Source organism: Dipodomys merriami, unplaced genomic scaffold (assembly GCF_024711535.1).
Source record: "Dipodomys merriami isolate MVZ:Mamm:240054 unplaced genomic scaffold, mDipMer1.0.p SCAF_32, whole genome shotgun sequence".
In the NCBI taxonomy this organism is placed as follows: Eukaryota; Metazoa; Chordata; class Mammalia; order Rodentia; family Heteromyidae; genus Dipodomys; species Dipodomys merriami.
In genome coordinates, this window is record NW_027204715.1 from 14,348,082 (window position 1) to 14,373,836 (window position 25,755).

The 25,755-nt window shown below is 33.1% G+C and overlaps 1 protein-coding gene across 2 annotated transcripts in view; it reads right to left on the bottom strand.

The window, feature by feature from the left end:
- The window catches only part of Cdh12 (cadherin 12), an 836,266-nt gene that overhangs the window by 517,408 nt on the left and 293,103 nt on the right, over nucleotides 1–25,755 (bottom strand). Inside the window, exon 1 of one of the 2 annotated variants that reach the window (XM_070042223.1) lies at nucleotides 17,109–17,128. The exons of the other annotated variant lie outside the window; for it this stretch is intronic. The gene's annotated coding sequence lies outside the window, so the exon portion shown is untranslated. Of the gene's footprint in view, nucleotides 1–17,108; nucleotides 17,129–25,755 lie in introns of those variants that run through there. 2 annotated transcript variants of the gene reach the window in all.

The window sequence follows — 25,755 nt, forward strand, 5'->3', positions numbered from 1 at the left end:
GCTTCAATGCTACAACTGTCTTTCCTCTAATCTTTCCAGGCATATATTAACAAAATAGAAATGCTACAGCAATCATTATTGAACAGTAGGAAATTTGTACCTGAAGAGAATTGTCATCATGCTGAAAGTATTGGCAAATATCGTTGTTTGCTATTGTATAGAACATGACAGCAGTAAGGATTTGGCTTTGTGTTGTCTTCAAATATACTAAAATTAGAACTATTTATTTAGGTTGGCAAATAGATTGCTTCTGAACTCCTGTGGGTTAAACATCCCTTAGAGGTTTCTTTGTAGTGCGCTGTTGATTTTAGAACAAATAAGACAGTGAAATTTAAATATTTACTATGCATAACATATTGTTATCTATTTTTAGGAACACATAAGAACATATTGAATTAAGAGAAATTCCTATGCTTAAAAGCTTCTAGTGGCCATAAAGTGATAGGTAATATAGTATAATTCTCCTATGTCTATTTATGCAGCCCCAAAATAGCTTAGCTATTTTTAATTTTGACAATTATTAAATTCATAAATATATATTTTATTATGATTCTCAAAACATTAAAATAATATGTAGTTGTACAAATACTAAATGATCCAAGTAAGTTTCATCAATCAAATTATTTTATTAGTTAAGTAGGATTTAACCATTTGCTGATCTGAAGATATTTTATTTACTTATTTATATTATTTTTGGCTGGTCCTGGGAATTCAACTGAGGGCCTGGATGCTGACCCTGAACCATTTTGCTCTACCACTTGAACCACAGTGACACTCCATTTTTTTTTTCTGAATGGTTTTATTGGAGATAAGAGTTTTGCAGACTTTTCTGCTCAGGCTGGCTTGAAACCATGCTCCTCAGGTCTCAGCCTCCTGAGTAACTAGGATTACTAAGCCACTCACACAAAGGTTCCCACTCCCCCATCCTGACTTTAAAAAAATAAATAAATAAATTGCAAGTGTTTAAGCTATTTCCTTAAGTAGTAAAAGAGTCTTGGGAATTCATAAAAGGACTACAGACAATCTTTTCATGACAAAGGGTAGTCTCTCTAACCAAAGGATAACACTGAAGGTATTTTCACACCTGTTATATATACATATGTCCATTTGTGTACACTGACATACATACACACATGTAAAATCTTTGACTCAGAGAAGGTATATGTAAAATTCTAAAGTATTAATATTAACTTCTCTGAAACACTTTTTTAGATGGCAGATAAGCAGGAACAGTTTTTTTCCTTTAAGTAAATACACTTCATATTTTATTTCATAATTTCTCAAATATTCTGAGTAATTCTAAGTGATTTTTGTATAATCCTCAAATATTGTTGTGGTTAAATATCATTTCAATTGTTACTTCTGTTTTCTTACAACAGATTGTGCATTACATTCTTATTTTTAATATTTTAGACCTTTGGATGTGAACAGAAACATGGAAGTCATTTACTTGCCCATGCATTTATAAATTATGGCACATGGATCACAAAATATCACTGAGTTGAGAATTATGACTTGGTCCTCTATTCTCACTATAAGAAAAAATTGAGAGACAAAATTCACGGATGCACTAGTAGAAACACTGTTTACATTCGCTCATTTCTTGAGGGTGACTGTTCACCAACATAAATTGAGAACAACTGACCAGAAACACATTTTCCACACAGACAAAAACAAATGTGAAACTGGTATTGATGGTTGATTTCTAGGCTGTTTTGTATATTATGATTTTTGTGGGTAGCAAAATCTTCCTGAATTTGTTGATAGCCTTGGGAAATATTGCCATTTTCACAATGTTGATCCTTCCAATCCAGGAGAATGGGAGTTTTTAAGGACTCAAGTGGTTTTTCTTGCTTGCTTTTGTTTCTAACATATTTATCAGGTGATTTTTTTGTTGCTTTGTATGACCCTCCCCCACAGTATAACCCCTGTTTTCACTGTATTTGATGTTGGCATAATTTTGAGAGGGGAAGGGAAAGATATTGTTTAAATAGGGATACAGGTGGATCCATTGCAACAATGAGATGTACAAGATGTTATGTCCAAAAATGAACTTTACCACTTTTTGAGGGAGGGGGAATGGGAGGGCAGGTATGGGAAGAGGAAACAAAGGAGGAGGCAACAATGCTTGATAAGAAATGTACTCATTACCTTTCTCGTGTAATTGTAAACCCTCTGTACCGTATTTTCACAATAAAAACAAAACTTATTAATAATAATAAGAAAATAAAGAAAAAAAGAGAAAAAGATAAAAAAAATTCTTCCTGAATCTCTGGCATCAAAGCTGCTGGTCAATGTGGCTTATCTATCTTTTCTTAAGATATTCCAGCATTTATCTTAAATTTCGGTCACATGGTCTGGATTCCCCTCTCAGGCTTTTTCATTGGATTTATAGTTTCCTTCTAGATTTCCTACCAAAGTTTACACTATATGACTCTTTGTAACATCTTTAGGGTCAGTTTCTGGAAATATAGGAGGACGCTCCTACCATCACTGAATCCCTAGCATTTTGACAACTTCACCTGATTTTTTGGGAAGGAACTGTAATTCACTGGTTGAAGGCCCTGATGATCAGAGAAGTGACACTGCTCTATTCTTCATAACCATCATAGTAAGCACTATGTACTTTTGATTATTTGAATTAAAACTTAAATGAAACTAAGTATACTTAAAACTTTAGGTTCTTCGTTGTAGTATGTACTTTTCCAATTCTCAAGTCTTATATAACCAGAAGGATGTTTCCATGTTTTGCAGAAAGTTTTGCTGGATTGTTTGTCATATTCTGATTCTATAAACAAAGTGTGATAGAGAAATGATAAGTTAATATAATCATAAACTACATCTAGTAGAGTATTTAGTCTAGATTTGTTTACTCTTTAAGATAGTTGTTATTTTAGATATCCACAAAAAATTCAACAGTAGCAAAGGACAAGTAAAGTTAATGTTAATAGCATTAGGCTTGGTACAAATGGCTCATCCCTGTAATCCTAAGTACTTGGAGGCTGAGGGAAGGATTATAGTTTGAGGAGAGCCCAAGTAGCATTGTTTGTGAAACTCTATGTCAAACTTCAACCCAGGGATGAAGAGTGACTCAAGTGATAGATCACTATTCTAGCAAGCAAAAGGCACTGAATGGCCACTTTTAAAATCATTCCAATTGAATAGCCATTGAATCATCTCATGTTTTACTTTCTACCACTTATTGCAAGTATATAAATGTGGGTCTATTCCTTGTGCTTATTTTTGTTTTAATAAAATGGAGAATGAGCAGGGAAAAGAATTGAGGGTAAAATAAGGAAAAGATTGTCCGGAAATTAATGTGAAACGTGGGTGTCTAACACTGCTTTCAGGGAGACAAACTGTTCTAATGCATGTTTTCCAAATGATTTGTATTTACTATTCAAGAGTACTGTAATAATCCTCTAGATTAGTTCAAGTGACAAGGCCAATGCAATTGAAAGTTCTGAAAGCATCATCACTAAGGATACTACATAAGAACGATTGCTTCTTTCAGTAACGCAGAACAAAACAAAAATATAATATACAATTTTTCCCACCAAATAAGCAAATGTCTCCTATAAAAATAGGTACTGTGAGAATGTTATTAAAATAGGATAATATATTCAAGGATAAGAAATTTAATTAATACTCAGCTTTCAAATACAAACTAATTAAAATTGTTTTGGGCCCAGGCAGTCTTTCAAAAGTCAGTGACAGAAGCCAAAATGGTGACACAACCCTCGTTGAAGAGTTGACGGTGAGCCCTCAAGAGGTGAAGGGCTGATGGTGGGCTCCCCACGGCTGCGCTCATGCAGCTGGCTTGAGGGACAAATCAGGGCCTCCATAACTGTCTTCTCTCAATTATTTCCTGTGTGTCATCTCTCAAAATAAGCATTTCAGAACAATGTCTTTGGGCTTTCTAATTATTATTCCAAACTAAAGAAATTGTAATAATTTATAAACGAGCTCCTCATCAAGTATTCGTACAGTGAACTAATTGCACAGGAAAGAAAGTAACTCCTCAGGAAGCTGATAAAAGTATTGCTCTCAAAAACAATTACCTGCTGCCAATATTTCAGTATATATACATATGTATGAATATATATATTTGAATCTAGAACTCTGAGAAAATATAGTCAGATTTTCATTCAAAAATTCTAAACGTTTGAGAATGCCCATTGTATTAATCGTTGGAATGGTTTTCCTTATAGATATCATCTCTGCCAAATGCTCTGTCATCAGTTTATGACAGCACTAAGAGAAAATGCCTAAAATATTTCTTCTCCTATGCAGTCAACAAAGAACAAGGTAATTTATTTAATGTGATATTAAGTGACTTGCTTAATGTATATGTGGTAAAGTGTCATTTAACTCTTCTCACAACATTTTATTCATAATTATGCAAACTCAAGTAATTACATCACAAGAGTATATCAATGGAGAAGCAAATGTGACATATGAAAAAAAGGATCGGGAAAGAAAAATCCATGACGTTTATTTTGAACTTCCTTACGACACACATTTTTTAAAATACTCTTATTGTACAGTTGATGGACAGTCTCATAAGACAATATACATTTCTTTCTGTTTTTGATCCTTCTTTACTTTGAAGGTTTTACAAAGGTAATAGACAGTGTTAAGATTTTATATATAGATATCTGTGAATGCTCAGTGACCTGTGTTAATAATGTTGAGTTGTCTTAATAGCTTCTATGATCTTCTTTTTTTAGAATTTCTTTTAATACTGATTCATGCATAACCAATTGATTTCTCCATTGATTGTATGAATGATCTATAGAGCTGACAACTCAGTAAACTCGTATCTAATTATGGAGGTTCTAAGCTAGCCAAAGTAGGAAAGTCTGAGAGAAACTTTCTCAAAACAAACAAAATGAACCAGCCAAATCCTGTGGTATGGCACAAATGGAATAGCACCAGACATAAGTGTTTGAGGTGATTAAGTTCAAGCCCTAATATAAACACACACACACACACACACACACACACACACACACACACACACACACACACACACACACACACGATCCACAGTAACCTGTAAATCAAACAATTTCCTGCGGCTGAAAGTATCTGAGAGTAGTTGAAGGAAAATCTATGTTTTACCTGGAAATTAAAGAATATTCCTAGGTTCAAATTTTTGTATGCATAACTCTATAAATATCTAAGGATTTTGAATTTAACTACTGAAAATCTCTAACCAATTTTTTATGATAGCATTGTGCAGAGGACAAAGCAGCTCGTGTGTTTCCCCCTCAGCATCTAGTAACAGCATACCCATTGTACAAGCTAATTTTATTGCATGTTTATTCATGCAACCATTATTCATCTGGAATCCTGTGCTTTACTGAAGTTATGCCCATGCCCTTCAAAGCAGATTTAGAGAAAAAGCTCTATGTGAGATAATGTATAGCTACAGAAACAACTCTCTCATATCAAATAGAAGTCATCTAACTTGTAATTTCTTTTCTGCTTGTGAGCTTTGTTCATGCTATTGACAAAACAGTAAAATTTCACTAGACTTCAAAGAATATATAAGAATAATCTTGAAAAAGTTCCTAATAACCTCAGTAATTAGGGACATTTTTTTTAAACTCAGAAGCCTAGACTACCTAATGTAAAATGAGCCTAAAGTGACTTTTAAAATTCTAAAACTATAATGAGATTCAAAAGTACCAGGCCAATTATATGAATTGATACTAAAGGAGCACTGGATAACAAATGTCAATTAGATGGCATATTGTCAGTGTCACATAATGAAAACAGTCATGGAACTTCAGTAAGCCGTTCAGCTTTCACGGCATGGACTGAGTTACAAGGAGACTGTGACTCTGTGATTCTTTTGATTTAAAATACATTCTCAAATGTATGGCACAAGTTCATTGAAATAAATCAAATCTGTATTCATTCCATTTAGCTTGCATACATGAATTGGAAAGGTTAGATGAAAATACAGCCTGACTGTAAACAGTTACGCAGACCTTATATATTGAAGAATAGTTCAAGCAACTTTTGGAATTAACGGACTTTTTAATGCATCAATTAAACATTTTGCCAGTAGGTATTTTATATCTCAACATATCCATGTGCATGTTCAGGTATACCTGTGTGTTTCTGTACATGTATTCATTTTAGAATAATACACAGTGTCATAAGTAGAAGAAAGAAACAAACTGTCAATATTTCATGAGGATCGCTGGTGGTTTTAAATTGTTATCAGTTAGTTATCAACACAAATCACAAAGCATACATTAAAAAGATTAGTAGCAGCAATTTGAAACTGAAATACAAAACTAAAACCATATAACTTGAATGGAAAAAGAAAAAAAATAAGGTGTGTCTGTAATTGTATCTCCAAATTCATTCACTCTTGAATGTCACTGAAACACACACACAAAAATACACATTTTTGTTTAGATAGTTATTCTCTGTGGTTATACATAGCGTTACACTCAGAATGTCATTAGGAGGTATTTTATTTCTCCTGTGCTACCTGTATGGAGTTAAAAAAATATATTCCCTTAAGAAATTCCAAAAATAAAGGTAATTTATTTCAACTATGCCTTTTCTTTTTGTTTATAGTTGAATATTAAGGCAATATTATTCAAGAAAATATTTATTGCTTCTGTGAATGCTTTATCTTTCTCCATGGGACTGGATTATATGGAAAGCAGAAACCTTCCAGAAAGTGAGATTTCTAAAGATGCAAAAATCAAAGTTGCTGATGTTGTCAGATTTTCATAGGTTTCCCTCCCCAGCCTAGTAAAACTTCTGAAATGTTTACCTGGATTAAGGGTAACTTTAATCTTCCAGTTAGGAAATATGACTTGGAAAAAATGGGAATAACCTGTACTTTTCCTCAACCACATTCACTCCAGTTGCTGGACTCATATTGAGAATTTTAAGCAGAATGGCATTAATGAAAAATAATCCTATTAGAAGAATCCTATTGAAGTAATTATAAGATATTATAAATATCAGAAATCAATTTTAAATTTTAAATATAGAAAAAAATTAATATTGAGAAGAGAAAAAAATTAGAATTTTTCTTTGAATAATTAGGACTTCATCCTCTATAAGAAGAAATTAAGTACTCGAAAAACAAACTTTACAACTTTGACGGGGGCCGGCGGGGGGGCGGGGGGGGCGGGGGAGGGAAGATTGGGGGAAAGGGATAGGAAGGGGAAACAAAGGAGGAGGCTACAATGCTTGATAAGAAATGTACTCATTATCTTGACCATGTAATTGTAATCCCTCTATACGATATTTTCACAATTAAAAAAAAAAAAGAAATCAACTATTTTGCTTGGAAAATGGATAACATAATGGCATTTCTGTTAGAACGGGAGAAATAATAGGTTTATTTCCTACTTTTGAATAATGATTTATATTATTTCTAGAGTTCTCATTCCCACATGGATCAAATCACTTTTTACCTTTTTAATACACTAAATTATGCTAATTATTTTTGAAATTTAAATACATTTCCTATGTGTCATGGATGATGTACTCAGGAAGACTTAGATTTCCTCCTTCAAAATGAATATTTAAATGTTATGTCATCTCATGTCATGAAGCATTTTTTAAGGCATTTGTATTTTGATCAGAGACATTACATGCTAAGAAGGCAACCACATTCACACAATGGTTTTTGAATGTGGAAAATGTAAAGAAGCTTTGAAACAAAGAAGCTATTAATGCAACATTTCACTTTTGTAAAATTTCTTTTAGTGCTATGAGACATTGAAATCCCATGATGGGAAACACAACTAATTCAAAGTGCTCTCTATTTCATGATGCTGAACTTTTGAGAAATAGATCATCTCTCTAAACCATAAGTGAGGCTGGTTCTTAAGACCTTAAGAAATAATAGATGAAGAATGGGTGCTGGTGACTTACACTGACTTCTGAGAATCATCGTTCCCTGTGACATCAAAGTCACATTGTGGCATCACAAACCTATCATGAAGTCTTAGCTGTTTTGAAAAAACACATACCCTTTTTTTGAAATGACAGTCCATGTGTACCCATCACCTCATTGTGAACTAATGAAAATTGAGATCAGACATGCCATTGGAACATCACAAACCTTTGTTGCATCATCACCAGTGTTACATCACATTGTCGTTATGACACCATCAGCTCATTGTAACATCACCAAACTACAATGACATAATAGCATTAATACCACACATTGTCATTGTGGCATAATAGACATAATGTGAAAACCTATTCTGTGATTTCATTCTTTTTCCAATATGGCATGTGGGTTGCTAGCATAAAAACATTGTGACCTCATAGCCATTGTGATATCACATTGCCATTGTGGTATCACTAACACACTGTGACATCACAGACCTTTCCTGTCCACATAAATTTTGTGACAAGCTGGCATTGTGATATCTTAGGCCCTTTGTGAGCTCATAGTCTGTTTTCAACTATCCTGTTGGGACTTCATCACATTTGTGACAAGTGCCTTGGGAGACATCAAAATCCCATTGTGAACTTGTATACTCATTATGAGTTTTTGACAATTGAGATCAGGCATGTCGTTGTGACATAACCATTTTGATATCACTATCCAGTTGTGTGTTCAGAAACCTATTATGACTTCATAAGATTTTATAAGATTCATAGGCTTTCAGACTTCAAGGAACTTCACAGACTTCTGTGAACTAGTAGCAATGGAACCTGGACATGTGACTGCGATATTACAAAGTCATTGTGATATCACAAACTCATGAAGACTGCACAACCATTGTGATATCACATTGCCATGGTGATATCACTAACACACTGTAACATCACACACCTGTCCTGTTCTCATTACATTTTTGACATGTTGCCATTGTGAAATCTTATGCTATATGTGAGCTCATGTTTTCAACTGTAATATTTCAGGTGTGTCAACTGACATAAGAAATCCACTGTGACATCATGACCACTGTGACATCATACTGCCAGACATCATGAAACATTGTGTCACATTGTGACATCACACATGTGTTTGGACTTCATTATATTTGTGACAACACATGCCTTTGGAGACATCACAATTCCTTTGTTAACATATACTCATTGTGAGTTAGTGACAATTGAGATCTGGCATGATATTGTGACATTACCAACCCATTGTGAAATCTCAAACTAATTGTAACCTAATAACTAGTATGGCATCACATAATTGTGACATGAAAATATTATTATGTCTTTATATTTCGAAATAACAAAAGTCTTTGTGAAGTCTAATTCTGTTGTGACTTTATCACCACTGAGACATCAAAAACCCATTGTGACATCAAAAATCTGTGAGAATTTTATTTTCACTTAATCACCAAAAACTCAGAAGTGAAGCTGTGACACAAGTAGGTGAATGCCAGCCTAGTATTCATTTGGATAAAGAATTCATTTGTTGCTTATGTAACTGTAAGTAACCCTTCTGTACAGTATCTTTACAATAAAAATATAGAAACTTCATTTGTATTTTATGCATTAATGTGTATTCAATTCCCTACAGACAATTTTACTGTATACAATTTTCTCCTAATATGTGTTACCATATTATGTTTGTAATGAATTGTTCCTGGTAAGGTTATCTAAGTAATTTGATTGCCTAAAATAATTTTATTGGAGGATATCTCCACAGGGTGATTTAAACAAAAAAAAAGTTATAAATGGAAAATGGGTACCGCTTCATCAATTATAAATGAAAATACTAACAAGCTACACAAGGGAATGGCATCTTGCCATGTAATTTTTTTAAATTAAAAATAGTTTTATCATTCAATTACTGGAGACTGATAAGAAAATAAAATTTTAATTTCACTTTAACATAGAAGTAATTGGATAGAACCATGTGTGTGTGGACCAAGATTGTATAGAAGATCTAGTAACATTAGAGAAGCAATTGGTATTTTGCTACTTTTCGAATTCTGTTGGTGTGAATCATACAAAGATTCTTCAAGATATTTGCTTTCAAAAAGATGACAAAAACAACATGCCAACTTTTTTTTTTTTTTAATTCCTCATTATGTGAACCAAATTGAACAACAAAATACAGCAAGAAAACATCTGGAGAACAAACTATCAGGTGCTCAAGGTATCTAAAAATAAATTCAGTTATTTTAGTAGATTAAATATCTAAAATAAATTCCATTCTTTCAAATAGCAATATTAAGAAATACAAAAGTATTGCAATTTAGAAATTGAAAAGGAAATTTTTGTAAAGAATTGAGTGAAAACAGGTATCTTACGTTTTCATTGGGTCTGGCTTACTTCACCTAATATGATTTTTTCCAAGTCTTTCCATATCCTTATGAATGGGACAATGTCATTCTTTCTGATGGAAGCATAGAATTATTAGTAGAGGATCACATTAGCACAATAGCTATGTGCATATGACCTTATAAAATGATGTTAATAAAAATGAACTACAAGATGTGAAAACAAGAGGGTTTTGTTGTCATTGTTGTTTTCTTACTGTACTGTATATGGTTATTTCTTTTTCCTTTTGTCCCCCTCCAAACACACTTTCATTTACTCCAGTTGTCACTAATTTTTATTTCAGTACCCTTTGTATTGTAGATGTTTATCTGATTTGGTCATGGGAAGGGGAGTCACAGAAATGGTGAGACAAAGGACAAAGGGTGAACAAATCCAACAGTTCTACTCACTAGACACTAAGCTGGAAATGAACTTTACAACTTGTGGTGGAGGGGAGTGAGGGAGGTGGAGGGAAAGCGGAAAGAAGTGAGTGAGGGGTGAATTGTGGGAAAGGAATGTACTCATGACCTGACTTATGTCACTATAACCACTACATATACCACCTTTACAATAAAAAATAAATAAAAAAGAAATGAGAAACCCAGTTTGGAGGAAAGGTTGCATATAGAAGCAGAGGTCTGGCATGCACTACTGCTAATAGCAGCTCAAATATTCTATCAGCTCTTGTGATCTTCAGGTTTTAAAATCGTTCACTGAATAAGGATTATACAGCTGCCTTGTGAGGCATAATAGAGCACAATGAGATTTCTTTACTGAGCATCCAAATAGAGAGGATGTTAAGTGGAGACATAAATCAAAATGTCAATATCTGCTAAATTCTGTAATTCAAATAATTTAGAGCAATAGTAGGGTGACTTAATTATCTGTTTGCTTAAATCCCTTAATAACTAAGCTAATTTTATCTCTCCTTTTCACTGGTGTTAGAGATGACAAAATGAGATTGCCCTAAGATAACTTTCACATTATTGATCAAACTAACTTTCCAAAATACTAGTTATCTTTTCTGTTGTAAAGCTGGTATTTCCTACATATTGGAAGATGCTTTTCTGATCTCAATACTATTAAGAGATATTTGTTATTTTCCTACTGATTTGCAGTAAAAGAAACATTTATAAATTCTTTATCATTTTTTCTGTTCATGAAATGGCAACTGAAAAGTAAGAATACATGTTTGTTCACAATTAAAATCACATCTAGCAAAGATGTCTACACAAGAGCACATTTAAGTTGAAAAAGCAAAGATGTATGCTAAACAAATCAGTTTAACCTTCTGCTCAGGAATCCCCGGGATAAACTTTTCCCGATTAAACCCCATAGCAAGTGAGGCAAGAAGCAAGTGGCATTCACAGAACGACAAAGAGATTCCACCACCACTGAGCACATCTGCACAGCACTTTCAAGTGGATATTAAAGACATCTGAAAGTATAATGCTACCCTATCCCTTTTGGGGAGTCACGTCCCAACCTTTCTCCTCTCATTGCTCATGCCATTAACTCCTTTGACAAGCCCGTGCATATGGATTGGGGGACGCTACCAAGCCTTGTCTTTCAATGCTCCAGACATTCTACGGTGAAAGACTAGAAGTAAAAAATCAATTTCACTTCTAAAATGAGATTTTCCAAAAAAATATATATTTTTTTCTCCAGTGGCTGTAGATCTTCATCCCAAATTCTTACACAGTTCGTCTGAGCAATGGTACTTTCTATTTGAAATAAAATCAGAAAAAAATATATTAAAATATATTAAAAATACATTACAATTGTTATATTCAAATGTAACCATTTGGAAACTGTATTTCAATGAGTATATTCTCCGGAAAAAAATATCCACATTAAGGATGAAAAATATTAGATAACTAAACAGAAAGAGCTCTTTTTTTTTTTTTTTTTTTTTTTGCTTGAGTTATATGGACAATAGGCCACATGAAATTCAAACTACTCTGCCAAATAAAAAATACTGAGAGGGACTGGGAACGTGGCTCAGTGGTAGAGTGCTTGCCTTGCATGCATGAGGCCTTGGATTCGATTCCTCAGCACCACATAAGCAAAAAGAAAAAAAAGCCGGAAGTGGCGCTGTGGCTCAAGTGATAGAGTGCTAGCCTTGAGCTGAAGAGCTGAGGGACAGCGCCAGGTTGAGTTCAGGCCCCACAACCGGACCCCCACCCCCCCCCAAAAAAAAAAGAAAAAAGAAAAGAAAAGAAAAGAAAAATACTGAGAAGAGAAAGTACTGCCCCAGGATTCAAAAAGTATCCCTTTCAGTTTCTGCTATAGGCAGTATTGCACTTTTATTTTACTGTGGATCTCTCTCTCTCTGTTGTTATTACTGATGGTGTGTGTCTATAAAATTGTTTGATTATAAAACAATGAAATCACAACACAAATTACCCTGAAAATAGAGTGAAACAAACAAACTTAGAAGTGCTCCCTTTAATTGCTGAAGATGATTGGTAATGATTCACAAGTAACACCACTCAATCCTCTCTTTGCACAAGGTAAAATCCATACTATGACCCTCAGGAATCAGTGAATAATAACATTACCATCATCATCTGTTAATTCTTCCAACTGAAATAGTCATCAAAGTTAGTGACTTCAAATATACAATATGTTCTTGCCAGATGTCAATATTTGCTTTATATTTATGTATTATCTGCCTGAAAACACTTAAAAGCCAAAAATTATCTTAATCAAACCACAGTTGTGCATCTACCATCTTCTCAAAATCTATTCCTAAAATTCTGCTCTTGATTAACCAAGGAAAAATCCATATCCAGTTAATCAAAACAAAAAACAGGTTTTTGCTTATTTCTTTTTTATCTGTTTGATTTATTTTCCTTTTCCCTTTTCTACCTTTTTTCCCCCTTGCCATTTTTCTTTCTTTTTCTTTCTTTTTTTCCTCTCTTCTCCTCCATCTCCCTCCCTTTTTCTCCCCTTCTTTTCCTTCCAGAATTTGAATACAGTACTCCATGCTCTCCCTAGACTTCATCATTATGAGCACTTTACCATATGAAACACATGTGAAGGCTAGATTTTTCCAACTGAAGTCGAAATGGGTTCTCTCAGACTTTTCTTTCCAGGTTGACTTCCAGCTTCTACCCTCAAATCTCAGCCTATTGACTAGTCTATAGGCTGTGAAGCACAAGTGTTTTTAAGTGTGCTTATTAATCTTTGCTTTTATCTTATTTGTTTCTTTTCCTGCTGCAACTGGGGCTTGAACTCAGAGCCTGGGTATTGTATCTTAGCTTCTAGTACTCTTTCACTTGAGTCATAGATTGACTTCTATCTAGCTTTTTGGTGGTTAATTGGTGGTAAGGCTCAAAGACTTTCCTACCCTTGCTAGGATTATAGGTGTGTGCGACAGGAGCCAAGTGTATCTATCCCTCATATTGTCATATCTTTGTATAATTTTCTAATTGTAATTTAAAATTTTATTTTCTGTCTAACACTCTTCTTAATGCTATATTAATTTATTCTTGTTCTAAGTACTATGATAATTATTATAATATGTATGATGGCTGAGTATTTTCTTCATGAGACTAGAGATGTTAACTGCCATTTTCCAAATATCCAATCTAATGTTTTGAGGAGCACTAGTGAACATTAAAGGTACAACACATACAAGGTGAAAAATTAAACAAATGAATACTTTATGAATTTTAAATTAGACTCTAATTTACAGTCAAATAACCACATTAACTTTATTTTGAAACAAAAAATAAATATTTATTGTTTCAAAGTCATTACCTTGTCTATGATATTTGTAATACAGTAGATATAATAGAAAAACAATCCTACAACAAGGAAATCAGACATTTATAGTCAGAGAAGTACTGAAATTTATTTGAAATAGAATAGCTGACTTGAGAGAATGTGCTATATAATAAATATTTATAAGAGCCCCAAAATTAAATGTTTGAGTAATGCAGGGTGAAATTTAAGACAAGGTGAAAAGTTAAGGAATTATTCTGATAGTATCAGTGAATGGTTATTGTAATATTAATTACATATATTTGAACATACATATGATATTTCATATTTCTGAGATACCTTAACATTATCACATATATTATGTGTGTATTTTATATATGCATATGTGTTTCTATATATGTGTATATACATACAATACAGATATTATGTGTGTACATATATATAGACATATACTCCTAATATCTGATAAGAAGGATACATAATATCTATTATATATATATATATCTTCAACTTTATGGAAAAAAATCAATTGAAATTGTGTCTTTTTAATTTATTTCATTTTATTTATTTCATTATATTTATTTATTTTTTGTCATCGTGGGGCTTGAACTCTGGGCCTGGGCACTGTCCCTCTGCTCTTCAGCTCAAGGTGAGTGCTCTACCACTTGAGTCACAGTGCCACTTCTGGTTTTCTGGTGCTTTATTGAAGATAAGAGTCTCAAGAACTTTCCTGCCCAGGCTGGCTTTGAACTGTGATCCTCAGATCTCAGTGTCCTGAGTAGCTAGGGTTACAGGCATGAGTCAAGGCACCAGGCTGATATTTTGTTATTTTAATAACTACTAAACATAGTCCAAATTTCACAATATATTGAGGAATCTATTAGAAAAACAAAATCCCTCCATATGATGATGGGTTTAAGTACCAGCTAATTTTCATGCTCTTTTCCACTGTATGTCCACTTTTGCACTTCTAATGCTGAAGTCTGCAGTTTCAAAGTGTCCACTGTGAAATTATGGAGCATGAAATTTTTAGTTTCATGGAGAGTTTTCAACATCCTGATTTTTTTTCTTTTACAGTTGTGAGGTTGTTCTTCAGCTCTTTAGCTCAAGACTAGCACTCTACCACTGAAGCCACAGCACCATTTCCTGTTTTCTGGTGGTTAATTGGAGGTTAAACTCTCTAATATTGTCCTGCACAGGCTGACTTTGAACATGGATCCTCATGTATCAGTCTCCTCAGTAGCTAGGATTCCAGGCCATGAGCCACCGCACCTGACTAACATCCTGATTATTAAAATCATGGAGCATTTAAATTTTCAACTGCTATAATTTTAATAGAATTAGATGTTTTTTTTAAAAAAATAAGTTTTTATTGTGAAAATTCGGTATAGAGGGGTTCTATAGAATTAGATTTTTAAAAATTATTTTTTTAGCTCTTAATGTTTTATTCCGCTATTGTCAGTCCATTAATTGAAATGGTCAAATGTAATGGGATAGGGGATGTTTACATTGAATGTAATCATTGATATGGTTTTATTTGAGTTATCGATCTTGATGGTATCTGCTGTTGTTTTGTTCCTCTTTTCTTGGCTTCTTTTGGATTAAAGTAAATATTGTACCTTTTTGTGTGTGTGTGAAAATACCATAGAGAGGGGTTCAATTATATGGGCAGGGTAACGAGTACAATTCTTATCAAGCATTGTTGCCTCCTCCTTTGTTTCTCCTTCCCATCCCTTCCCATACTACCTTCCCACCCCCCCCTACCCAATCCTTCCCCAACACCAAAGTTGTAAAGCCCCTTTTTCCACATAACAACTGAGCTCATTGTTGCAATGGGTCCACACGTATCCCTATTTAAACGATTTGTTTTTCCCCTTCTTCTCCACAAATTATACCAACATCAAATACCGTGGAAGCAGAGGTTATACTGTGGGGGAGGGACATACAAAGCAACAAAGAAATCATCTTATAAATATGTTAGAAACAATCACATGAAAGAAAAAAACACATTTGAATACTTATCTTGGGGTTCATTTCCCTAAAATCAACTTATCTGACCTTTTCTGTTTGACTCAGACATACACTGGTTATTGCAAATAAAGGAAACCATGGGACCTGTGTTTGTTTGGGCGTGGCTTACTTCAATAATATAATTTTGTGTAAACTTGTTCAACCACTTTGGAAAGCAGTATGGAGGTTCCTCAAAAGACTCCACAGAGAGCTCCCCTATGACCCAGCAATCCCACTTTTGGGCATTTACCCAAATGATCACAAACAAGACTGCATTAAAGCTACCAGCACAACTATATTTATTGCAGCATTATTTACCATAGCTAAGATATGGAACCAACCAAGATGCCCCTCAGTAGATGAATGGATCAAGAAAATGTGGTATATATACACAATAGAATTCTTTGCCTCCATCAGAAAGAATGACATTGCCCCATTTGTTAGGAAATGGAAAGACTTGGAAAAAATTATATTTAAAAAATTATTAAACATGGAAAATTCATTTAACTTCAGATTTTAGTTTTGTGAAGTTTACTTTATTTTCTTTCTTTTTGTATACTTCTGTATCAAGATTATTTCTGGGTAATTCAGAATTTCATTTTACATAATTTGCTTTAAATTTTTGGTAATGGAATTTTCTTCAATGCATTAGCAGTTCCTACTTAAAATTAGCATGTTAACCAAAACCTGGGAGAATGTGTTATTTTAAATATTAATTCTGTGTGTAAAATATGGATAAAAGTTTAGCTTAAGGTAATGTTAAGTTATAAAGCCTTAAATACATACTTAATATGAATAAGATACAGTTATTAACATAATTTGTGTCCTATATTCTCCTCTCATTTTAAGTATACGGTATAGGAAGCTAGAAAGAAACATTGATTTTTCCTTTATTTTAATCATGAATAATTCAAATGGTTCATTTATATCTCAATGTGCATTTAAAAAAATGTTCTTTCTACAACAAATAAACAAATAGTATATTTCATATTGCAGCAAAAATGTTGCAGTGACACTGGGGAGAGTGGAAGTGCAGATAAACAATGATTCCATAGAGAAGAGAACTAAATACTTAGCATCTATCCTACCTTGAGGATGTAGCTTCGTGAGGTTTGGGTAAGATAGAGATTCCCAGCTTCCTGCATTGATTGAAAGCATAACTAGGACATTTGTTACAGGAGAAGGCTTCAAATCTCACATTATATTATCCCAGTTAGAGCAGCTACTATGTTAGCACAATGCAGCCTTGCCTAGGAGGAAGAAAAGAATCTACACTGTTCTTTGCTACACACACAGACACCAGGTATATTGCATCATCAGTTCTGCATGCGCATTTTATTGCAGCCATGTTCCTAACTGCCATGATGCATAATTGGCTTTTGTGCCTGTTAAGGAATAAATGGATGAAGACAATATATTATGTACACATGCTGGGATATTCAGCTATAGAAGAAAAGTGAGATTTAGTTCACAAACACATAAATAAATACATTGGGTGATATGCAATGTATACAAATATATTAACTGAAATGGAGTAGATTCAAGAGTGATCTCAAATAGTGTAAATTCTTAGAAAGCCAAAATCAAAGTTCAGCAAAAATAAAACACAAGGAAAATGATACTAGGAAGGGTGTGGGATGGTGTCAGAATAGAAGGGTAGATGAAAAAAAGAGAAGAAGGAGAATCCAAGGTACATCCTACAAAATTAAGATGAGTGAGGAGGGATAAGCAGAGGATGAATGGATGAGAATATTGAAAGGAGAATATTGAAAGGATATGTTGTTCTCATAAATTTCTTTGTTAAGTGGAATTTCTTTTGTACAACTAATGATAATAAGAAGAAAAAAGAAAAGAAATATTATAGCTCAAATGAACAGGTTACCATTGATTTCACTACAGATGCCAAAATAACTGTCTTTTTTAAAGTAAAATAAATAAAAATAAAACATTTATGATATCTTTAAGTGATCAGGTGCACACCAGAAACATAATTTACAAAGAGTAAGGTGTGATTATTGCTTAGCTATGAAGAACAATATTCCAATTCAAAATTAACAAAAGAAACATGAGAAAAACTGATTATAGGTTTTTCAAAAATCTAATTAGTAAAACACATTATTCAATGCTAACAATAATGAGCTGTAAATAAATATTTTCATAAGTTTGTATTCATGTATTAATAAAATTGTATGATGCATTTGAATGAATTTGGTAATCATGCAGTGATAATCAGTGAGTGATATTTTAATTCATTTTTTTAGGTTAGTGAAAAAAGACTGCTTTTTTTAAAAAAAGTACAAATATATTGATTGATATTTTTACTCTGTATAAAGAGTATCATGGGGTTTGGAGATGTGACTCCAGAGGTAGAGAGCTAGACACAGGAAAAGCATTAGATACCAAATAAGAGTCCTAGGGTTGAACATAAAAAAATTCAAAACAAGAGTGTCATGTGATACCAGGTTATGAGAAATAATAAAGTATATATACCCAGTGGAATTTTATGTGGATCCTGCAGCACTGTATGCACAGAAAAGACTTGATAACACCAAACACCAGTACAAAGGAAAGACAGAACAAAATAGAGTCCTAAGCACTGGCATTTGCTGGTGAATAATTACTGAATATATGAACAAAAAAATTATGAGAACAATCACATACAATAGCTATTTCAATAATTGAAGTATGTAGGCAGGCTACCATAGCTTCATCAAAATATAAAATAATTAAGAATGTCCACACAAATTACTCAAAAAGTAAGATCATGCATTATAAACCATTCAATTGAATTATTAACATTAACAAATTGATTTACTATATATGAGGTGCTATGTTATTAGATCCCTTCAGTTATGTGTAAAAATATATAAAAAAACTTCCTGATACTTAAATACTTTGATGGGCAAACTTCATATATTCTTGAGTTTGATATCTAATGAAAGAAAGGATTTTCCTTCTAAAAATCAGATTAAAGGAAGTGGTGCTGTGTCTCAAGTGGTAGAGCACTAGCCTTGAGCTGAAGAGCTGAGGGACAGCGCGGAGGCCCAGAATTCAAACCCCATGACCACAGGGGAAAAAAAAATCGGATTAAGATCAGAATGTCTGCCTTCAAAAAAGGTCCTTGTTGCTCTAAGCATGATGAATCTTCAGTATCTATAATTTTGTTATGGACATCCATCCTTTCCTCCAATTGTATATCTAATCTGATTATTAAATATTTATGTATTATGTATGGTTTTGCAAAACCACTATATGTTACACATCAAATTGTACTTTTCATGAAGTGGAAAACAAACTGATTTCTCAACTTAAATTTTACTGAGAACTTCTACACTTGAAGCCACAAAAGACAATTTGAACGATGGTAATGTCTTTGCTCAACATTCAAGATACTAATTCCCAAATCCAGGTGTGGCAGGAATGTGTCTGCTGAAGATGGTGAGAGCTCTTGCTCTGCATCTTTCTTTGAAAAGAACTGGATACATTATCTATGTTTTAAATTTTCTCTTCTGTATATACCTGTATATTTCGTCTCTATATACCTGTGTGTATATATATTTACATATATATATATATATATATTTAGTTCACAGCTATTTTTCACTAGGACTCACTTCAATGTCCTCACTCAATAAATATTCTGTCTTGAAAATAGGTATTCTTGGGCATATTTTTATGCATGTCAGACTTAGGGATTCCACATTTTAAAATTAACATATATCAGTTTTAATAGGCTATATTTATTTTCCAGTATTTCCCATTTATACTAAGTGTTATTATTATGCATATACCCCCTGCTGATTTACATTATAAAGTTGTTTTTTCCACCCTCTATGTTTAGGTAAGAATTATGTTCCAAAGCTAGCTTTAAAACCAAGCTAAATCTGTCCCAATACTTTCTTGGATATAAATTACAGTTTACTTTCTGGTACAAATCCTACATTTGAGCCAATTCCACAAAGCCCTGTAGCTTTTCCCATTTTACGCAAACAAGTGATTTTGTGTCTGCTTATTTTTTTCTTTTGAAATTAAAAAATAAATAAATAGATAATATAACAGGAACCCTCAAGGCAAAAGAATGAAAATTGTTGGGTTAACTCTTGCAGAGGTGAAAGATCAAAGACAAGGTAGTATTTTCAGGTACAGAATCCTTTGTTACCATGAATAATGGATGAACCCTGGAGAGCACAATCTGCTTTTCAAAGACTCCAGCCTGGAGAAGGTGTGGCATATGACAATCACATAACAATAGGAATCTGATTTTATAATCAAAGACCTTCAGGCGTTGATTAATTGAACCTGAAGTGTTTGGCATAATGCTCCCTCTGAGGAAGGGTCAATGATGAAGATGAAGATCACCCATCTTGTTCTTCATTTGTCTGCACTTCTGCTGTAAATAATTGGATTTCTTTTCCTGCTTCTTCTCTTTAATTTTTTTTCATGTGAGTTTATTACAAATCTTGTTTCCCATTCTTTAAGATAAATAATAATCTCCAAATTATTTGGCAAATATGAAGTTATATTTCTACATTGAAGCTGTTACTTATGGGATGTTTCCGATCTTTCAGCTTCCTGTTCCTTTCTCTTCCTGTCATTCTTTCCCCACAGCTTCCATCTCTTGCTTTATTAAATACTCTTTGTGAGTGCGTGTGTGTGTGTATTTGAAAAAAATCTGAATTTGGAGGAATATTTAACCGAAGGATTGGCTTAGACTCAAGAATTTCTCTGAGACAGGCCCTTAATGCCCAAAGACTAACACACACAATGACCGGAGTGACCAGAAATTTGCATAAAGCATACATTCTGAGGAGCACTTCCTCCAATGAGATACCACTAGTACCCATATCCTAAAACAAAATGAAGAGAACCACAGCCTGGCAACCAAAGATTTAACACATGAGCCTGTTGAGGATATTTCATATCAAACTATAATAATCCAAACAGAGAAGTTAGGGATGATATTAGAAAATGGCAAAGACACATATCCTGGACTAATGGACTGACCCGGGGAGAGGCATGGTGTCAAAACTTTGACCATAAAATGCCAAAGAAATTAGATTGAAGTCAGTGATGCTCTCAATAAGGAGGTGAATTCAGCTATGATGTAAAGAGGATCAACTACTTCCTATTTGAACAAAGATCGGTAGCTATTGCAGTATAGATGAAGAAGGGAATTAATTTCCCTAAATTATGGTGGTTAACAATGATTATTTCCCTTGTGATCATTAAAATAAATGGATACCCGGGCGTCGGTGGATCATGCCTGTAATGCTAGATACTCAGGAGGCTGAGATCTGAGGATGGAGTTTCAAAGCCAGCCCGGGCAAGAAAGTCCTTGAGACTCTTCTTTACAATAAACTACCAAAAAACCGGAAGTGACCCTGTAGTTCGCCCTGAGCTGAAAAGCTGAGGGACAGCACTCAGGCCCAGAGCTCAAGCCCTATGCTTGACAAAATAAAGAAAGAAAGAAATAAAAATAAAATAAATGGATAATACAACCAAATTTACAGAAAACTTTTACTCAGGAAAATGATACAAAATAAGTTAACTTTCTTACTTTTTTTAGTTGAATGTTTCCTTCAAGAAAATGTTTTATGTTTGTATTTTATATAAATATATATATGGGAAATTAATTCACCTATTTAGAGGAAATAATTTAATATGTTCTTTGTGTGACTATATTTTGAAGTGAAAAGTGTAAGAAGATATAGTAAATGGACTTAACAAGATGGATAGAAATGAAAATATAAGCTACATTAAGAAGAATATATTTCCAGTAAAGGAGTGCAAAATACTGTGTTTAAACAACAAAGTTATAGATTTATATTGATAATGTATTTACTATGATTCAAATTAAAATGAAGGTGAGGCAAAATTTATTTCATTACATAGAAAACATAATTATTCAAAAAGAAAATCACTAGAATTTGTTTCTTTAAACCTTTACATTATGTTTTCTCCAAATCTCTTTATTACCTAAACTGGCAAATTGCATTTTAATCTTTAAAGACAAGTACTACAGTTGAAAAAAGAAAAAAAAATCTTTTAGGGTTGCAATATTGGCCAAGAAACAAGATATTCTAAATGTAATTTTCAAATTACTTTTAACTACTACAGTCTGTACTAGCTGTAATTTATTAGGTCTTACAAAAATATGATTCCATGATCACTCATAAAATTCCTGGAGAATATTTTTACTCTGAGCACCATGGTATTAATAAAAATAGTAATGAAAAAATCTGGCTTCTATTTTAATGTTAAATATATAATGAATGCATTTTATTAAGAAAACTTTTAAGCATTCACCTGTATAATTGCTTTCTAAATTATACTTTCTTCAAATAACTATCATATCTATACTCATAGAATTTGCGCTAAAATGAAGTTGACATAACATCTTTAGTGGTTTAACTATCAACAAACTACTTACTTTATAAGGAATTTGTAATTATTTTTATGACTTAAAATTACAATTTCTATGTTTCTACACATTGATGAATGTATCAGCTGTACACACACATATAAATATATTCATACATACATACGTACACACAACAGAGCTTTAAAAATGTCAGGATCTTTGTTTGGGCTAGGCATGTGGCTTAGTGAGAGTGCTTGCCTAGCCCTGGGTTAGATTCCTCAGTACCACATAAACAGAAAAACCCAGAGGTTGTGCTATGGCTCAAGTGGTAAGAGTGCTAGCCTTGAGCACAGAGAAGCTCTGAGACAGAACCCAGGGTGCTGAGTTCAAGCCCTAGAATCAGCAAATATAAAAAGAAAAAAAAAAAAAAAAAAAGGTCAGAGCCAGGCGCCTGTGGCTCACACCTGTAATCCTAGCTACTCAGGAGGCTGAGCTCTGAGGATCATGGTTCAAAGCCAGCCTGGGTAAGAAAGTCCATGAGACTCTTATCTCCAATAAACCACTAGAAAACTGGAAGTGACGCTGTGGCTCAAGTGGTAGAGTGCTCTCCTTGAGCTGAAGAGTGCAGGGACAGCGCCCAGGCCCAGAATTCAAGCCCCATGATCAAAAAAAAAAAAAAAAAAACAAAAAAAACACAACAACAAGAACAAAAATCAAGCTCTTGTATAAATTGAAATGGTATAAAGTGAAATGGTTTATTAATTAAATGGTAAATGCTACAAATTATTTTAATAAACATTACAAGTCATTCATTTGAAATGGTGCATTATATTGAATTCCATAAAATCTAAATTAAAAGTGAAATCGGGCCTGGGAAGGTTGCTCAGTGGTGGAGCGCTTGCCTTTTACACATGAGGCCCTGGGTTCGATTCCTCAGCACCACATAAGCAGAAAAAGCTGAAAGTGGTGTTGTGGCTCAAGTGGTAGAGTGCTAGCCTTAAGCTGAAGAACTGAGGGACAGCGCCCAGCCCACAGTTCAGGCCCTGACCAAAAGAAAAAGAAAAAAGAAAAAAGGTGAAATCTGCATTTTCAAACTTACAGGTTTCATCATTTTATTGATTCTTATTCATCCGATATTATCTTATTTCTTATTTCCCTACAGTATTAAACATATCCATATTGGATATGTTTAATAAATCATGACTATGTTGTTCCTCATTCAATGTATACTAAATCGGTATCATTTTAAATTCACTGTCACTTATAAATACATTTTCAACCTTGCCAACTACAATAAATACCCCCAAGGCTGATAACTATACTAGATAATTTATCAACAGATGAGAATCAACTATAAAAGTTCAGTATATAGTAAAACTTTTTTTATAAAGCTAAAAACAGAAGCAACATTGCTAATCTGTCAGTATCATATTAATATACAAATAATATATATTAATAAATTATATTATTTATTATATGTCCTATATAATATGTACATATATTTTGTATTATATTAATAAAAATAACATAATTATATTACTAAATTAAAATATTGATAATTAATGTGTTGACTTAAGTTGTAAAGATGTAGTTTATGGTCCCAAACTGTATGTAATATTTACTTAATAGTGTTTACATGGTATGAGTTGCACTGATGTTTGGAATTTCAATATCAATATCAATGATATAACTGTATTCAAATGGTTTCCATAGAAAATATTGCTAATAAAGTACCAACTTATCCATCTGTTTTTAAAACTGGAGGTGTTCATGAAGCATTGTCTGAACTCCTCATATGGAAATACACTGAAGTGTCTCCCTACAATCTTTCTCAAGATTCAGTAAGACGCCATTTTTTCTTTTTTCCTTTTTCTCCTTTTACCCCCAAAACCATTAGTTGTATCCATATACCACAACTTCTTTATACGCAACACGGGTTTATATGAGGGCACACATATATGCCCACAGACACACACACACACACACACACACACACACACACACACACACACAGTGCATTTAAGACACTATTAGACTAACTTTCAAAAAAATAAAATAAAAAATAACAACAGAAATGCCAGTAAGAAAATTCTCATGGACAGCAGGAACACTTAGGATTTCATTTCTCACCTATACTGGATACAGCACACACATGTTGCAAAGATTATGCAAAAGTTTGACATCTTGTTGCACATCTACACAACTGCTCTTGAGAAATCTTATTTTCCTGAGAATAGTTAAAAAATACAGTAAGTAACTTTTCTACCATAAGCCATTTCTCTTTTCATTTTCTAAATAAATATCCATTACTTCAAATAGGAAAAGGAACTTTTAATCTACTTAGTGGATTACTACATATCATACCCAGTGAGATATTCACTATTACTTTGTAAAGTATGGCCAAAGAGCAAGAGAGAGATATAATGTATAAGTCAATTTCATTTTTAATTTTGATAAACCACAGAATACAAATAAAATTTCCATTGGTATTTTCAAGTCTTGAAATACTCAGTATAATCATCTCCAATCACTTGCTTCTAAAAGGAAATCAAGGGAAGGAATGGTAGGGGAAAAACAAAGGAGGAGGCAACAATGTTTGATAAGAAATGTATTCATTACCTTGCTCATGTAACTGTAACCCCTCCTCTACACAGTATTTTTACAATAAAAAACTCATTTAAAAACTTAAATAAATCACATTAAGAGCAAAAGCATCAGGCATTTTCCTGACTTCTGTTCTATGAAATGTAAGCTTGCCTTGCTTTAAGTATCTACTAACTAGAGAGATTAGGCTGACAGGAAAGAGAAAGCTGTCCTGAATTCGAGATAAAATCCTCACAAAATGCATGATTGACTCACATACTTAAATTCAATATACCAAACTCCCTGATCCTCTGTTCTTAGTTTTTTCTTTTCCTAAATGTGATAAGGTATGCTATCATTTAGGTAATCTTGAAAGGTCTTTTCTCAGGTTACTGAAAAATGAAAACAAGAAATGGTTTTCTGTTTACCTATTATTTTACAAGATGATATTATAAATCCTGTTAACTATGAATATTTCAAAGTGTCTGAACATGTTTATATTTTAGGTTCTTATCATCCACTCTGTGATTTTAGAGGCCAATTATCCATATAGGTGAGAAAGAAAGATGATCACACACAATTATAGATTCAGATTCAAGATATTAGAACATGCAGAGACAATTGAGTTCTGATATTATTTTTAAAATACTGCTTAGAAGGAAAATCTTATAATTTCACATGAGAATTTTGATGATCATACAACTAATTATTTATCATGATCTTCATAATCTGTCTTATGGTTTATACTTTTCGTCATCCTTTTAACTAGCTCAGTCAATTCACGTGACTTC